The sequence below is a fragment of the Castor canadensis genome, chromosome 1 (genome assembly GCF_047511655.1).
Source record: "Castor canadensis chromosome 1, mCasCan1.hap1v2, whole genome shotgun sequence".
NCBI classification, from domain to species: Eukaryota; Metazoa; Chordata; class Mammalia; order Rodentia; family Castoridae; genus Castor; species Castor canadensis.
The window spans coordinates 82,349,414-82,372,759 of NC_133386.1; positions in this window are offsets into that span (position 1 = coordinate 82,349,414).

The following is a 23,346-nucleotide window of genomic DNA, read 5'->3' on the forward strand; positions in this document are numbered from 1 at the left end:
ACACACACACTCTTGAATTCATACTCTGACCCATAAGCCAACCCACTAAGACCCATCAGTCACACACACCCACACATAACTCACACACATTGAAATACGTACTGAAACACAGAAGCCAACTCCCACGAATAAAACTCTCACGCAGACTGTCACTGACACACACTCACCGACACATGCTATCAAACGTACACACACAAACACAGACACACTCTCTCACATTCCCTCAAACTCAGATACAAACACCCACACTTACACACTCACACACGCAGAAATACGCACTCACAAGTAAACACACATACAATCACACATAGGTACCCACTCTCACTCTCACTCACACAGTCATACGCACTTACTTAAAAATTGACTCACACCTATACACACACAAAAAGGCACACTCACAAGCATATACGCGTAAAAACACAAGCACACATGCCAACACACAGTCACACATTACACACGTACAGAAATACACACTCACATATATACGCACATACAATCACACATTATGCACACCTGTCACTCACTCACACCTTCGTACTCACTCGCACTCAAAAGTAGACTCACACACCTACACACACACAGAAATACACACTCACAAATATACACACATACAATCACACAATTTACCCACTCTAACTCTGACTCACACAGTCATACTCACTCAAAGATAGACTCACACCTATACACACACACAAGAATATACACTCCCAGGCATATACACATGAAAACACAAACACACATGCACCGATGCCCACAGTCACACACACCTTTACACACTTATAAACACAGAAGTCACACACTCACCTCACAAACATATGTACATGCCATATCACATATGTACCCCCTTTCAGTCACTCACACATTTATACTCACTCACACTCAAAAATAATCTCAAACACCTACACACACAAATACGCACTCACAAGCCTATGCACAACATACAAACGTAAACACACACATACACAGATGCCAACACACCTGCACACACCCATACACACACTCAAAAGCACACACACATTCACCCTCACACACATATGAACCTACACGTACACACAAATGCACGAGTACAAACACAAACACAACACACAGACACATAACGCAAAACACAGTATTGTACACATCACACACCAGCACACACAAAAACCCTTACACAAAAACATTCATATACATACACCCTTGGACACAAACACTCACACACCAACATACACACTTACACAGTAAGTCACAAACACTCACACTCAAAAATAGGCTCACACACCTACACACACACAGAAATACACACTCAACACTATACGCACATACAATCACACATATGTACCTACTCTCGCTCTCACTCACATATTCATACGTACTCAAAAATGGACTCGCACCTATACACACACAAAATTACACACTCACAAGCATATACACATGAAAACACAAACACACATACACAGATGCCAACACACAGTCACACACACCCTTACACACTTATAACCACACAAGTCACACACTCACCCTCACACACACTTACACACATATGAACATACACATGCAGACATTCACACTCTCTCACACACACACTCACCCACAAACTCACCCACAATATTGAATCGATACTCAAACCCGAGGCAACACACTGACACACATCACAAACGCACACCCGTTCCCATCTCACACACACACACGTACACACCCATACACACACACACTGACTCATTCACAAACACTCACAGCCATACACACTCAGATATGTACACGGACACACACCCAAACGTCCACAATCACAAACATAGATGCACACGCTCATTCATGCACATATTTACAAATTCACACTCAAATGTAATCAGACACGTACAAACACAGAAACACACACAGATATAAACAAACACTAACACACATGTGAACACACACAGGAGACAACACACACACCCCTACCCTCACATTCACACACTCACAGAAAAACACAATCACACTTAAAAAACACACGTGCATACGCAGACATGTGAATACACCCAAGCCAACACAGTAACATACAAATGCACTCATTCACTGACTCTCATACTCACCCACATATCTCCCACTGCATGCACTCACACACATACACACACACACGCACACACTCACACCAACGCACACAAGAACCAACCTCACACAATCATTCACACTCCCGCACCCAAGCACCAACGCCCACTCAATCCCAAACTCACTGACACACTCACTTGCAAACGCCTGCCCATTCTCACACACCTCCCCACACCAAAACACAATGTCACACACTAACTCATTCACACTAACTCTCGCACCCATGAACAAAGAAATTCATGTTCAAATACACATGTACACACAGATGCAGTCACACATTCACTCACATACACCCACCAACACCCCAAAACTCACACTCACACTCACCCACACATGACTCCCTTGCAATCACATGCACACCTACAGAGAAAAAAATTCCAGACGCTCGCACACTCACATTTACACTCCCGCACAGTCACTTACACACACATTCAAAACTCACACGCTCATACACCTACACGTTTACACATTTACTCTGTCTCGCACTCACACACAAACACCCTCCAAAGCATTTGAATCCATACTCAGACACACATGCCAACCCACTAAGACACATCACACAAATACACACACTCACCCCTCACATACACATTCAAACACACATAGACACACAAGCCAACTCACAAAAACAAAATTCTCACATTGACTCTGTCACTCACACTCACACACTCAACACCACATGCAATCACACACACACAGAAACACAAACACACACGGGAATACGCTCTCTCGCATTCACTGAAACACACATTTATACACCCTCTTACACACCCACACACACAGAAATACAGACTCACAAACATGTGCCCATACAATCACACATATGCACCCCGTCATTCACTCACACATTCATACTCACTCACACTCAAAAACAGACTCACACACACACACACACACACAGAAATACATACTCACAAATATACGCACATACAGTCACACCTATGTCCCCACTCTTACTCCGACTCACACACTCATACCCCCTTACTCAAAAATAGACTCACACCTCTACACACACAAAAATACACACTCACAAACAGGTACATACAATATCACATATGTACCCCCTTTCAATCACTCAAACATTTATACTCACTCACACTCAAAAAGAGATTCAAACACCTACCCACACACAAATACCCACTCACAAGCATATACACCTACAAACACAAATGCCCACATGCACAGATGACAACACACACTCACGCACACCCATACAAACCCATGAACACAAACACTCACACACCCACCCTCACACCAAACGCATTCACATGCTTTCACACTCACACACACACACCCTTGAATTCATACTCTGACCCATAAGCCAACCCACTAAGACCCATCAGTCACACACACCCACACAAAACTCACACACATTGAAATACGTACTGAAACACAGAAGCCAACTCCCACGAATAAAACTCTCACGCAGACTGTCAGTGACACACACTCACCGACACATGCTATCAAACGTACACACACAAACACACACACTCTCACACATTCCCTCAAACTCAGATACAAACACCCACACTTACACACTCACACACACAGAAGTACACACTCACAAGTAAACACACATACAATCACACATATGTACCCACTCTCACTCTCACTCACACAGTCATACTCACTTACTTAAAAATAGACTCACACCTATACACACACAAAAAGGCACACTCACAAGCATATACACGTCAAAACACAAACACACATGCCAACACACAGTCACACATTACACACATATAGAAATACACACTCACATATATACGCTCCTACAATCACACATTATGCACACCTGTCACTCACTCACACATTCGTACTCACTCACACTCAAAAATAGACTCACACACCTACACACACACAGAAATACACACTCACAAATATACACACATACAATCACACAATTTACCCACTCTAACTCTGACTCACACAGTCATACTCACTCACTCAAACATAGACTCACACCTACACACACACAAGAATATACACTCCCAGGCATATACACATGCAAACACAAACACACATGCACCGATGCCAACAGTCACACACACCTTTACACACTTAGAAACACAGAAGTCACACACTCACCTCACAAACCTATGTACATGCCATATCACATATGTACCCCCTTTCAGTCACTCACACATTTATACTCACTCACACTCAAAAATAATCTCAAACACCTACACACACAAATACGCACTCACAAGCCTATACACATACAAACATAAACACACACATACGCAGATGCCAACACACCTGCACACACCCATACACACACTCAAAAGCACACACACATTCACCCTCACACACATATGAACATACACGTACACACAAATGCACGCGTACAAACACAACACACCGACACATAACGCAAAACACAGTATTGTACACATCACACACCAGCACACACAAAAACCCTTGCACAAAATCATTCATATACATACACCCTTGGACACAAGCACTCACACACCTGCATACACACTTACACAGTAAGTCACAAACACTCACACTCAAAAATAGGCTCACACACCTACACACACACAGAAATACACACTCAACACTATACGCACATACAATCACACATATGTACCTACTCTCGCTCTCACTCACATATTCATACGTACTCAAAAATGGACTCGCACCTATACACACACAAAATTACACACTCACAAGCATATACACATGAAAACACAAACACACATACACAGATGCCAACACACAGTCACACACACCCTTACACACTTATAACCACACAAGTCACACACTCACCCTCACACACACTTACACACATATGAACATACACATGCAGACATTCACACTCTCTCACACACACACTCACCCACAAACTCACCCACAATATTGAATCGATACTCAAACCCGAGCCAACACACTGACACACATCACAAACGCACACCCGTTCCCATCTCACACACACACACGTACACACCCATACACACACACACTGACTCATTCACAAACACTCACAGCCATACACACTCAGATATGTACACGTACACACACCCAAACGTCCACAATCACAAACATAGATGCACACGCTCATTCAGGCACATATTTACAAATTCACACTCAAATGTAATCAGACACGTACAAACACAGAAACACACACAGATATAAACAAACACTAACACACATGCGAACACACACAGGAGACAACACACACACCCCTACCCTCACATTCACACACTCACAGAAAAACACAATCACACTTAAAAAACACACGTGCATACGGAGACATGTGAATACACCCAAGCCAACACAGTAACATACAAATGCACTCATTCACTGACTCTCATACTCACCCACATATCTCCCACTGCATGCACTCACACACATACACACACACGCACACACTCACACCAACGCACACAATAACCAACCTCACACAATCATTCACACTCCCGCACCCAAGTACCAATGCACACTCAATCCCAAACTCACTGACACACTCACTTGCAAACGCCTGCACATTCTCACACACCTCCCCACACCAAAACACAATGTCACACACTAACTCATTCACACTAACTCTCGCACCCATGAACAAAGAAATTCATGTTCAAATACACATGTACACACAGATGCAGTCACACATTCACTCACATACACCCACCAACACCCCAAAACTCACACTCACCCACACAAGACTCCCTTGCAATCACATGCACACCTACAGAGAAAAAATTCCAGACGCTCGCACACTCACATTTACACTCCCGCACAGTCACTTACACACACATTCAAAACTCACACGCTCATACACCTACACGTTTACACATTTACTCTGTCTCGCACTCACACACAAACACCCTCCAAAGCATTTGAATCCATACTCAGACACACATGCCAACCCACTAAGACACATCACACAAATACACACACTCACCGCTCACATACACTTTCAAACACACACAAACACACAAGCCAACTCACAAAAACAAAATTCTCACATTGACTCTGTCACTCACACTCACACACTCAACACCACATGCAATCACACACACACAGAAACACAAACACACACGGGAATACGCTCTCGCATTCACTGAAACACACATTTATGCACCCTCTTACACACCCACACACACAGAAATACGGACTCACAAACATAGGCCCGTACAATCACACCTATGTACCCCGTCATTCACTCACACATCCATACTCACTCACACTCAAAAACAGACTCACACACCCACACCCACACACAGAAATACATACTCACAAATATACGCACATACAGTCACACCTATGTCCCCACTCTTACTCCGACTCACACACTCATACCCACTTACTCAAAAGTAGACTCACACCTATACACACACAAAAATACACACTCACAAACAGGTACATACAACATCACATATGTACCCCCTTTCAGTCACTCAAACATTTATACTCACTCACACTCAAAAATAGATTCAAACACCTACACACACACAAATACCCACTCACAAGCATATACACATACAAACACAAATGCCCACATGCACAGATGACAACACACACTCATGCACACCCATACAAACCCATGAACACCAACACTCACACACCCACCCTCACACCAAACGCATTCACATGCTTTCACACTCACACACACAAACACACACACACTCTTGAATTCATACTCTGACCCATAAGCCAACCCACTAAGACCCATCAGTCACACACACCCACACATAACTCACACACATTGAAATACGTACTGAAACACAGAAGCCAACTCCCACGAATAAAACTCTCACGCAGACTGTCACTGACACACACTCACCGACACATGCTATCAAACGTACACACACAAACACAGACACACTCTCTCACATTCCCTCAAACTCAGATACAAACACCCACACTTACACACTCACACACGCAGAAATACGCACTCACAAGTAAACACACATACAATCACACATAGGTACCCACTCTCACTCTCACTCACACAGTCATACGCACTTACTTAAAAATTGACTCACACCTATACACACACAAAAAGGCACACTCACAAGCATATACGCGTAAAAACACAAGCACACATGCCAACACACAGTCACACATTACACACGTACAGAAATACACACTCACATATATACGCACATACAATCACACATTATGCACACCTGTCACTCACTCACACCTTCGTACTCACTCGCACTCAAAAGTAGACTCACACACCTACACACACACAGAAATACACACTCACAAATATACACACATACAATCACACAATTTACCCACTCTAACTCTGACTCACACAGTCATACTCACTCAAAGATAGACTCACACCTATACACACACACAAGAATATACACTCCCAGGCATATACACATGAAAACACAAACACACATGCACCGATGCCCACAGTCACACACACCTTTACACACTTATAAACACAGAAGTCACACACTCACCTCACAAACATATGTACATGCCATATCACATATGTACCCCCTTTCAGTCACTCACACATTTATACTCACTCACACTCAAAAATAATCTCAAACACCTACACACACAAATACGCACTCACAAGCCTATGCACAACATACAAACGTAAACACACACATACACAGATGCCAACACACCTGCACACACCCATACACACACTCAAAAGCACACACACATTCACCCTCACACACATATGAACCTACACGTACACACAAATGCACGAGTACAAACACAAACACAACACACAGACACATAACGCAAAACACAATATTGTACACATCACACACCAGCACACACAAAAACCCTTACACAAAAACATTCATATACATACACCCTTGGACACAAGCACTCACACACCAACATACACACTTACACAGTAAGTCACAAACACTCACACTCAAAAATAGGCTCACACACCTACACACACACAGAAATACACACTCAACACTATACGCACATACAATCACACATATGTACCTACTCTCGCTCTCACTCACATATTCATACGTACTCAAAAATGGACTCGCACCTATACACACACAAAATTACACACTCACAAGCATATACACATGAAAACACAAACACACATACACAGATGCCAACACACAGTCACACACACCCTTACACACTTATAACCACACAAGTCACACACTCACCCTCACACACACTTACACACATATGAACATACACATGCAGACATTCACACTCTCTCACACACACACTCACCCACAAACTCACCCACAATATTGAATCGATACTCAAACCCGAGCCAACACACTGACACACATCACAAACGCACACCCGTTCCCATCTCACACACACACACGTACACACCCATACACACACACACTGACTCATTCACAAACACTCACAGCCATACACACTCAGATATGTACACGTACACACACCCAAACGTCCACAATCACAAACATAGATGCACACGCTCATTCAGGCACATATTTACAAATTCACACTCAAATGTAATCAGACACGTACAAACACAGAAACACACACAGATATAAACAAACACTAACACACATGCGAACACACACAGGAGACAACACACACACCCCTACCCTCACATTCACACACTCACAGAAAAACACAATCACACTTAAAAAACACACGTGCATACGGAGACATGTGAATATACCCAAGCCAACACAGTAACATACAAATGCACTCATTCACTGACTCTCATACTCACCCACATATCTCCCACTGCATGCACTCACACACATACACACACACGCACACACTCACACCAACGCACACAATAACCAACCTCACACAATCATTCACACTCCCGCACCCAAGTACCAATGCACACTCAATCCCAAACTCACTGACACGCTCACTTGCAAACGCCTGCACATTCTCACACACCTCCCCACACCAAAACACAATGTCACACACTAACTCATTCACACTAACTCTCGCACCCATGAACAAAGAAATTCATGTTCAAATACACATGTACACACAGATGCAGTCACACATTCACTCACGTACACCCACCAACACCCCAAAACTCACACTCACCCACACAAGACTCCCTTGCAATCACATGCACACCTACAGAGAAAAAATTCCAGACGCTCGCACACTCACATTTACACTCCCGCACAGTCACTTACACACACATTCAAAACTCACACGCTCATACACCTACACGTTTACACATTTACTCTGTCTCGCACTCACACACAAACACCCTCCAAAGCATTTGAATCCATACTCAGACACACATGCCAACCCACTAAGACACATCACACAAATACACACACTCACCGCTCACATACACTTTCAAACACACACAAACACACAAGCCAACTCACAAAAACAAAATTCTCACATTGACTCTGTCACTCACACTCACACACTCAACACCACATGCAATCACACACACACAGAAACACAAACACACACGGGAATACGCTCTCGCATTCACTGAAACACACATTTATGCACCCTCTTACACACCCACACACACAGAAATACGGACTCACAAACATAGGCCCGTACAATCACACCTATGTACCCCGTCATTCACTCACACATCCATACTCACTCACACTCAAAAACAGACTCACACACCCACACCCACACACAGAAATACATACTCACAAATATACGCACATACAGTCACACCTATGTCCCCACTCTTACTCCGACTCACACACTCATACCCACTTACTCAAAAGTAGACTCACATCTATACACACACAAAAATACACACTCACAAACAGGGACATACAACATCACATATGTACCCCCTTTCAGTCACTCAAACATTTATACTCACTCACACTCAAAAATAGATTCAAACACCTACACACACACAAATACCCACTCACAAGCATATACACATACAAACACAAATGCCCACATGCACAGATGACAACACACACTCATGCACACCCATACAAACCCATGAACACCAACACTCACACACCCACCCTCACACCAAACGCATTCACATGCTTTCACACTCACACACACAAACACACACACACCCTTGAATTCATACTCTGACCCATAAGCCAACCCACTAAGACCCATCAGTCACACACTCCCACACATAACTCACACACATTGAAATACGTACTGAAACACAGAAGCCAACTCCCACGAATAAAACTCTCACGCAGACTGTCACTGACACACACTCACCGACACATGCTATCAAACGTACACACACAAACACAGACACACTCTCTCACATTCCCTCAAACTCAGATACAAACACCCACACTTACACACTCACACACGCAGAAATACGCACTCACAAGTAAACACACATACAATCACACATAGGTACCCACTCTCACTCTCACTCACACAGTCATACGCACTTACTTAAAAATTGACTCACACCTATACACACACAAAAAGGCACACTCACAAGCATATACACGTAAAAACACAAGCACACATGCCAACACACAGTCACACATTACACACGTACAGAAATACACACTCACATATATACGCACATACAATCACACATTATGCACACCTGTCACTCACTCACACCTTCGTACTCACTCGCACTCAAAAGTAGACTCACACACCTACACACACACAGAAATACACACTCACAAATATACACACATACAATCACACAATTTACCCACTCTAACTCTGACTCACACAGTCATACTCACTCAAAGATAGACTCACACCTATACACACACACAAGAATATACACTCCCAGGCATATACACATGAAAACACAAACACACATGCACCGATGCCCACAGTCACACACACCTTTACACACTTATAAACACAGAAGTCACACACTCACCTCACAAACATATGTACATGCCATATCACATATGTACCCCCTTTCAGTCACTCACACATTTATACTCACTCACACTCAAAAATAATCTCAAACACCTACACACACAAATACGCACTCACAAGCCTATGCACAACATACAAACGTAAACACACACATACACAGATGCCAACACACCTGCACACACCCATACACGCACTCAAAAGCACACACACATTCACCCTCACACACATATGAACCTACACGTACACACAAATGCACGAGTACAAACACAAACACAACACACAGACACATAACGCAAAACACAATATTGTACACATCACACACCAGCACACACAAAAACCCTTACACAAAAACATTCATATACATACACCCTTGGACACAAGCACTCACACACCAACATACACACTTACACAGTAAGTCACAAACACTCACACTCAAAAATAGGCTCACACACCTACACACACACAGAAATACACACTCAACACTATACGCACATACAATCACACATATGTACCTACTCTCGCTCTCACTCACATATTCATACGTACTCAAAAATGGACTCGCACCTATACACACACAAAATTACACACTCACAAGCATATACACATGAAAACACAAACACACATACACAGATGCCAACACACAGTCACACACACCCTTACACACTTATAACCACACAAGTCACACACTCACCCTCACACACACTTACACACATATGAACATACACATGCAGACATTCACACTCTCTCACACACACACTCACCCACAAACTCACCCACAATATTGAATCGATACTCAAACCCGAGGCAACACACTGACACACATCACAAACGCACACCCGTTCCCATCTCACACACACACACGTACACACCCATACACACACACACTGACTCATTCACAAACACTCACTGCCATACACACTCAGATATGTACACGTACACACACCCAAACGTCCACAATCACAAACATAGATGCACACGCTCATTCATGCACATATTTACAAATTCACACTCAAATGTAATCAGACACGTACAAACACAGAAACACACACAGATATAAACAAACACTAACACACATGCGAACACACACAGGAGACAACACACACACCCCTACCCTCACATTCACACACTCACAGAAAAACACAATCACACTTAAAAAACACACGTGCATACGCAGACATGTGAATACACCCAAGCCAACACAGTAACATACAAATGCACTCATTCACTGACTCTCATACTCACCCACATATCTCCCACTGCATGCACTCACACACATACACACACACGCACACACTCACACCAATGCACACAATAACCAACCTCACACCATCATTCACACTCCCGCACCCAAGCACCAATGCACACTCAATCCCAAACTCACTGACACACTCACTTGCAAACGCCTGCACATTCTCACACACCTCCCCACACCAAAACACAATGTCACACACTAACTCATTCACACTAACTCTCGCACCCATGAACAAAGAAATTCATGTTCAAATACACATGTACACACAGATGCAGTCACACATTCACTCACATACACCCACCAACACCCCAAAACTCACACTCACCCACACATGACTCCCTTGCAATCACATGCACACCTACAGAGAAAAAATTCCAGACGCTCGCACACTCACATTTACACTCCCGCACAGTCACTTACACACACATTCAAAACTCACACGCTCATACACCTACACGTTTACACATTTACTCTGTCTCGCACTCACACACAAACACCCTCCAAAGCATTTGAATCCATACTCAGACACACATGCCAACCCACTAAGACACATCACACAAATACACACACTCACCGCTCACATACACTTTCAAACACACACAAACACACAAGCCAACTCACAAAAACAAAATTCTCACATTGACTCTGTCACTCACACTCACACACTCAACACCACATGCAATCACACACACACAGAAACACAAACACACACGGGAATACGCTCTCGCATTCGCTGAAACACACATTTATGCACCCTCTTACACACCCACACACACAGAAATACAGACTCACAAACATAGGCCCGTACAATCACACCTATGTACCCCGTCATTCACTCACACATCCATACTCACTCACACTCAAAAACAGACTCACACACCCACACCCACACACAGAAATACATACTCACAAATATACGCACATACAGTCACACCTATGTCCCCACTCTTACTCCGACTCACACACTCATACCCACTTACTCAAAAGTAGACTCACACCTATACACACACAAAAATACACACTCACAAACAGGTACATACAACATCACATATGTACCCCCTTTCAGTCACTCAAACATTTATACTCACTCACACTCAAAAATAGATTCAAACACCTACACACACACAAATACCCACTCACAAGCATATACACATACAAACACAAATGCCCACATGCACAGATGACAACACACACTCATGCACACCCATACAAACCCATGAACACCAACACTCACACACCCACCCTCACACCAAACGCATTCACATGCTTTCACACTCACACACACAAACACACACACACCCTTGAATTCATACTCTGACCCATAAGCCAACCCACTAAGACCCATCAGTCACACACACCCACACATAACTCACACACATTGAAATACGTACTGAAACACAGAAGCCAACTCCCACGAATAAAACTCTCACGCAGACTGTCACTGACACACACTCACCGACACATGCTATCAAACGTACACACACAAACACAGACACACTCTCTCACATTCCCTCAAACTCAGATACAAACACCCACACTTACACACTCACACACGCAGAAATATGCACTCACAAGTAAACACACATACAATCACACATAGGTACCCACTCTCACTCTCACTCACACAGTCATACGCACTTACTTAAAAATTGACTCACACCTATACACACACAAAAAGGCACACTCACAAGCATATACACGTAAAAACACAAGCACACATGCCAACACACAGTCACACATTACACACGTACAGAAATACACACTCACATATATACGCACATACAATCACACATTATGCACACCTGTCACTCACTCACACCTTCGTACTCACTCGCACTCAAAAGTAGACTCACACACCTACACACACACAGAAATACACACTCACAAATATACACACATACAATCACACAATTTACCCACTCTAACTCTGACTCACACAGTCATACTCACTCAAAGATAGACTCACACCTATACACACACACAAGAATATACACTCCCAGGCATATACACATGAAAACACAAACACACATGCACCGATGCCCACAGTCACACACACCTTTACACACTTATAAACACAGAAGTCACACACTCACCTCACAAACATATGTACATGCCATATCACATATGTACCCCCTTTCAGTCACCCACACATTTATACTCACTCACACTCAAAAATAATCTCAAACAGCTACACACACAAATACGCACTCAGAAGCCTATGCACATACAAACATAATCACACACATACACAGATGCCAACACACCTGCACACACCCATACACACACTCAAAAGCACACACACATTCACCCTCACACACATATGAACCTACACGTACACACAAATGCACGAGTACAAACACAAACACAACACACAGACACATAACGCAAAACACAGTATTGTACACATCACACACCAGCACACACAAAAACCCTTACACAAAAACATTCATATACATACACCCTTGGACACAAGCACTCACACACCAACATACACACTTACACAGTAAGTCACAAACACTCACACTCAAAAATAGGCTCACACACCTACACACACACAGAAATACACACTCAACACTATACGCACATACAATCACACATATGTACCTACTCTCGCTCTCACTCACATATTCATACGTACTCAAAAATGGACTCGCACCTATACACACACAAAATTACACACTCACAATCATATACACATGAAAACACAAACACACATACACAGATGCCAACACACAGTCACACACACCCTTACACACTTATAACCACACAAGTCACACACTCACCCTCACACACACTTACACACATATGAACATACACATGCAGACATTCACACTCTCTCACACACACACTCACCCACAAACTCACCCACAATATTGAATCGATACTCAAACCCGAGGCAACACACTGACACACATCACAAACGCACACCCATTCCCATCTCACACACACACACGTACACACCCATACACACACACACTGACTCATTCACAAACACTCACTGCCATACACACTCAGATATGTACACGTACACACACCCAAACGTCCACAATCACAAACATAGATGCACACGCTCATTCATGCACATATTTACAAATTCACAATCAAATGTAATCAGACACGTACAAACACAGAAACACACACAGATATAAACAAACACTAACACACATGTGAACACACACAGGAGACAACACACACACCCCTACCCTCACATTCACACACTCACAGAAAAACACAATCACACTTAAAAAACACACGTGCATACGCAGACATGTGAATACACCCAAGCCAACACAGTAACATACAAATGCACTCATTCACTGACTCTCATACTCACCCACATATCTCCCACTGCATGCACTCACACACATACACACACACGCACACACTCACACCAACGCACACAATAACCAACCTCACACAATCATTCACACTCCCGCACCCAAGTACCAACGCACACTCAATCCCAAACTCACTGACACACTCACTTGCAAACGCCTGCACATTCTCACACACCTCCCCACACCAAAACACAATGTCACACACTAACTCATTCACACTAACTCTCGCACCCATGAACAAAGAAATTCATGTTCAAATACACATGTACACACAGATGCAGTCACACATTCACTCACATACACCCACCAACACCCCAAAACTCACACTCACCCACACAAGACTCCCTTGCAATCACATGCACACCTACAGAGAAAAAATTCCAGACGCTCGCACACTCACATTTACACTCCCGCACAGTCACTTACACACACATTCAAAACTCACACGCTCATACACCTACACGTTTACACATTTACTCTGTCTCGCACTCACACACAAACACCCTCCAAAGCATTTGAATCCATACTCAGACACACATGCCAACCCACTAAGACACATCACACAAATACACACACTCACCGCTCACATACACTTTCAAACACACACAAACACACAAGCCAACTCACAAAAACAAAATTCTCACATTGACTCTGTCACTCACACTCACACACTCAACACCACATGCAATCACACACACACAGAAACACAAACACACACGGGAATACGCTCTCGCATTCACTGAAACACACATTTATGCACCCTCTTACACACCCACACACACAGAAATACGGACTCACAAACATAGGCCCGTACAATCACACCTATGTACCCCGTCATTCACTCACACATCCATACTCACTCACACTCAAAAACAGACTCACACACCCACACCCACACACAGAAATACATACTCACAAATATACGCACATACAGTCACACCTATGTCCCCACTCTTACTCCGACTCACACACTCATACCCACTTACTCAAAAGTAGACTCACACCTATACACACACAAAAATACACACTCACAAACAGGTACATACAACATCACATATGTACCCCCTTTCAGTCACTCAAACATTTATACTCACTCACACTCAAAAATAGATTCAAACACCTACACACACACAAATACCCACTCACAAGCATATACACATACAAACACAAATGCCCACATGCACAGATGACAACACACACTCATGCACACCCATACAAACCCATGAACACCAACACTCACACACCCACCCTCACACCAAACGCATTCACATGCTTTCACACTCACACACACAAACACACACACACTCTTGAATTCATACTCTGACCCATAAGCCAACCCACTAAGACCCATCAGTCACACACACCCACACATAACTCACACACATTGAAATACGTACTGAAACACAGAAGCCAACTCCCACGAATAAAACTCTCACGCAGACTGTCACTGACACACACTCACCGACACATGCTATCAAACGTACACACACAAACACAGACACACTCTCTCACATTCCCTCAAACTCAGATACAAACACCCACACTTACACACTCACACACGCAGAAATACGCACTCACAAGTAAACACACATACAATCACACATAGGTACCCACTCTCACTCTCACTCACACAGTCATACGCACTTACTTAAAAATTGACTCACACCTATACACACACAAAAAGGCACACTCACAAGCATATACGCGTAAAAACACAAGCACACATGCCAACACACAGTCACACATTACACACGTACAGAAATACACACTCACATATATACGCACATACAATCACACATTATGCACACCTGTCACTCACTCACACCTTCGTACTCACTCGCACTCAAAAGTAGACTCACACACCTACACACACACAGAAATACACACTCACAAATATACACACATACAATCACACAATTTACCCACTCTAACTCTGACTCACACAGTCATACTCACTCAAAGATAGACTCACACCTATACACACACACAAGAATATACACTCCCAGGCATATACACATGAAAACACAAACACACATGCACCGATGCCCACAGTCACACACACCTTTACACACTTATAAACACAGAAGTCACACACTCACCTCACAAACATATGTACATGCCATATCACATATGTACCCCCTTTCAGTCACTCACACATTTATACTCACTCACACTCAAAAATAATCTCAAACACCTACACACACAAATACGCACTCACAAGCCTATGCACAACATACAAACGTAAACACACACATACACAGATGCCAACACACCTGCACACACCCATACACACACTCAAAAGCACACACACATTCACCCTCACACACATATGAACCTACACGTACACACAAATGCACGAGTACAAACACAAACACAACACACAGACACATAACGCAAAACACACTATTGTACACATCACACACCAGCACACACAAAAACCCTTACACAAAAACATTCATATACATACACCCTTGGACACAAGCACTCACACACCAACATACACACTTACACAGTAAGTCACAAACACTCACACTCAAAAATAGGCTCACACACCTACACACACACAGAAATACACACTCAACACTATACGCACATACAATCACACATATGTACCTACTCTCGCTCTCACTCACATATTCATACGTACTCAAAAATGGACTCGCACCTATACACACACAAAATTACACACTCACAAGCATATACACATGAAAACACAAACACACATACACAGATGCCAACACACAGTCACACACACCCTTACACACTTATAACCACACAAGTCACACACTCACCCTCACACACACTTACACACATATGAACATACACATGCAGACATTCACACTCTCTCACACACACACTCACCCACAAACTCACCCACAATATTGAATCGATACTCAAACCCGAGCCAACACACTGACACACATCACAAACGCACACCCGTTCCCATCTCACACACACACACGTACACACCCATACACACACACACTGACTCATTCACAAACACTCACAGCCATACACACTCAGATATGTACACGTACACACACCCAAACGTCCACAATCACAAACATAGATGCACACGCTCATTCAGGCACATATTTACAAATTCACACTCAAATGTAATCAGACACGTACAAACACAGAAACACACACAGATATAAACAAACACTAACACACATGCGAACACACACAGGAGACAACACACACACCCCTACCCTCACATTCACACACTCACAGAAAAACACAATCACACTTAAAAAACACACGTGCATACGGAGACATGTGAATACACCCAAGCCAACACAGTAACATACAAATGCACTCATTCACTGACTCTCATACTCACCCACATATCTCCCACTGCATGCACTCACACACATACACACACACGCACACACTCACACCAACGCACACAATAACCAACCTCACACAATCATTCACACTCCCGCACCCAAGTACCAATGCACACTCAATCCCAAACTCACTGACACGCTCACTTGCAAACGCCTGCACATTCTCACACACCTCCCCACACCAAAACACAATGTCACACACTAACTCATTCACACTAACTCTCGCACCCATGAACAAAGAAATTCATGTTCAAATACACATGTACACACAGATGCAGTCACACATTCACTCACATACACCCACCAACACCCCAAAACTCACACTCACCCACACAAGACTCCCTTGCAATCACATGCACACCTACAGAGAAAAAATTCCAGACGCTCGCACACTCACATTTACACTCCCGCACAGTCACTTACACACACATTCAAAACTCACACGCTCATACACCTACACGTTTACACATTTACTCTGTCTCGCACTCACACACAAACACCCTCCAAAGCATTTGAATCCATACTCAGACACACATGCCAACCCACTAAGACACATCACACAAATACACACACTCACCGCTCACATACACTTTCAAACACACACAAACACAGATGCCAACACACCTGCACACACCCATACACACACTCAAAAGCACACACACATTCACCCTCACACACATATGAACCTACACGTACACACAAATGCACGAGTACAAACACAAACACAACACACAGACACATAACGCAAAACACAATATTGTACACATCACACACCAGCACACACAAAAACCCTTACACAAAAACATTCATATACATACACCCTTGGACACAAGCACTCACACACCAACATACACACTTACACAGTAAGTCACAAACACTCACACTCAAAAATAGGCTCACACACCTACACACACACAGAAATACACACTCAACACTATACGCACATACAATCACACATATGTACCTACTCTCGCTCTCACTCACATATTCATACGTACTCAAAAATGGACTCGCACCTATACACACACAAAATTACACACTCACAAGCATATACACATGAAAACACAAACACACATACACAGATGCCAACACACAGTCACACACACCCTTACACACTTATAACCACACAAGTCACACACTCACCCTCACACACACTTACACACATATGAACATACACATGCAGACATTCACACTCTCTCACACACACACTCACCCACAAACTCACCCACAATATTGAATCGATACTCAAACCCGAGCCAACACACTGACACACATCACAAACGCACACCCGTTCCCATCTCACACACACACACGTACACACCCATACACACACACACTGACTCATTCACAAACACTCACAGCCATACACACTCAGATATGTACACGGACACACACCCAAACGTCCACAATCACAAACATAGATGCACACGCTCATTCAGGCACATATTTACAAATTCACACTCAAATGTAATCAGACACGTACAAACACAGAAACACACACAGATATAAACAAACACTAACACACATGCGAACACACACAGGAGACAACACACACAAACCCTACCCTCACATTCACACACTCACAGAAAAACACAATCACACTTAAAAAACACACGTGCATACGGAGACATGTGAATACACCCAAGCCAACACAGTAACATACAAATGCACTCATTCACTGACTCTCATACTCACCCACATATCTCCCACTGCATGCACTCACACACATACACACACACGCACACACTCACACCAACGCACACAATAACCAACCTCACACAATCATTCACACTCCCGCACCCAAGCACCAACGCCCACTCAATCCCAAACTCACTGACACACTCACTTGCAAACGCCTGCACATTCTCACACACCTCCCCACACCAAAACACAATGTCACACACTAACTCATTCACACTAACTCTCGCACCCATGAACAAAGAAATTCATGTTCAAATACACATGTACACACAGATGCAGTCACACATTCACTCACATACACCCACCAACACCCCAAAACTCACACTCACACTCACCCACACATGACTCCCTTGCAATCACATGCACACCTACAGAGAAAAAAATTCCAGACGCTCGCACACTCACATTTACACTCCCGCACAGTCACTTACACACACATTCAAAACTCACACGCTCATACACCTACACGTTTACACATTTACTCTGTCTCGCACTCACACACAAACACCCTCCAAAGCATTTGAATCCATACTCAGACACACATGCCAACCCACTAAGACACATCACACAAATACACACACTCACCCCTCACATACACATTCAAACACACATAGACACACAAGCCAACTCACAAAAACAAAATTCTCACATTGACTCTGTCACTCACACTCACACACTCAACACCACATGCAATCACACACACACAGAAACACAAACACACACGGGAATACGCTCTCTCGCATTCACTGAAACACACATTTATACACCCTCTTACACACCCACACACACAGAAATACAGACTCACAAACATGTGCCCATACAATCACACATATGCACCCCGTCATTCACTCACACATTCATACTCACTCACACTCAAAAACAGACTCACACACACACACACCCACACACAGAAATACATACTCACAAATATACGCACATACAGTCACACCTATGTCCCCACTCTTACTCCGACTCACACACTCATACCCCCTTACTCAAAAATAGACTCACACCTCTACACACACAAAAATACACACTCACAAACAGGTACATACAATATCACATATGTACCCCCTTTCAATCACTCAAACATTTATACTCACTCACACTCAAAAAGAGATTCAAACACCTACCCACACACAAATACCCACTCACAAGCATATACACCTACAAACACAAATGCCCACATGCACAGATGACAACACACACTCACGCACACCCATACAAACCCATGAACACAAACACTCACACACCCACCCTCACACCAAACGCATTCACATGCTTTCACACTCACACACACACACCCTTGAATTCATACTCTGACCCATAAGCCAACCCACTAAGACCCATCAGTCACACACACCCACACAAAACTCACACACATTGAAATACGTACTGAAACACAGAAGCCAACTCCCACGAATAAAACTCTCACGCAGACTGTCAGTGACACACACTCACCGACACATGCTATCAAACGTACACACACAAACACACACACTCTCACACATTCCCTCAAACTCAGATACAAACACCCAAACTTACACACTCACACACACAGAAGTACACACTCACAAGTAAACACACATACAATCACACATAGGTACCCACTCTCACTCTCACTCACACAGTCATACTCACTTACTTAAAAATAGACTCACACCTATACACACACAAAAAGGCACACTCACAAGCATATACACGTCAAAACACAAACACACATGCCAACACACAGTCACACATTACACACATATAGAAATACACACTCACATATATACGCTCCTACAATCACACATTATGCACACCTGTCACTCACTCACACATTCGTACTCACTCACACTCAAAAATAGACTCACACACCTACACACACACAGAAATACACACTCACAAATATACACACATACAATCACACAATTTACCCACTCTAACTCTGACTCACACAGTCATACTCACTCACTCAAACATAGACTCACACCTACACACACACAAGAATATACACTCCCAGGCATATACACATGCAAACACAAACACACATGCACCGATGCCAACAGTCACACACACCTTTACACACTTAGAAACACAGAAGTCACACACTCACCTCACAAACCTATGTACATGCCATATCACATATGTACCCCCTTTCAGTCACTCACACATTTATACTCACTCACACTCAAAAATAATCTCAAACACCTACACACACAAATACGCACTCACAAGCCTATACACATACAAACATAAACACACACATACGCAGATGCCAACACACCTGCACACACCCATACACACACTCAAAAGCACACACACATTCACCCTCACACACATATGAACATACACGTACACACAAATGCACGCGTACAAACACAACACACCGACACATAACGCAAAACACAGTATTGTACACATCACACACCAGCACACACAAAAACCCTTGCACAAAATCATTCATATACATACACCCTTGGACACAAGCACTCACACACCTGCATACACACTTACACAGTAAGTCACAAACACTCACACTCAAAAATAGGCTCACACACCTACACACACACAGAAATACACACTCAACACTATACGCACATACAATCACACATATGTACCTACTCTCGCTCTCACTCACATATTCATACGTACTCAAAAATGGACTCGCACCTATACACACACAAAATTACACACTCACAAGCATATACACATGAAAACACAAACACACATACACAGATGCCAACACACAGTCACACACACCCTTACACACTTATAACCACACAAGTCACACACTCACCCTCACACACACTTACACACATATGAACATACACATGCAGACATTCACACTCTCTCACACACACACTCACCCACAAACTCACCC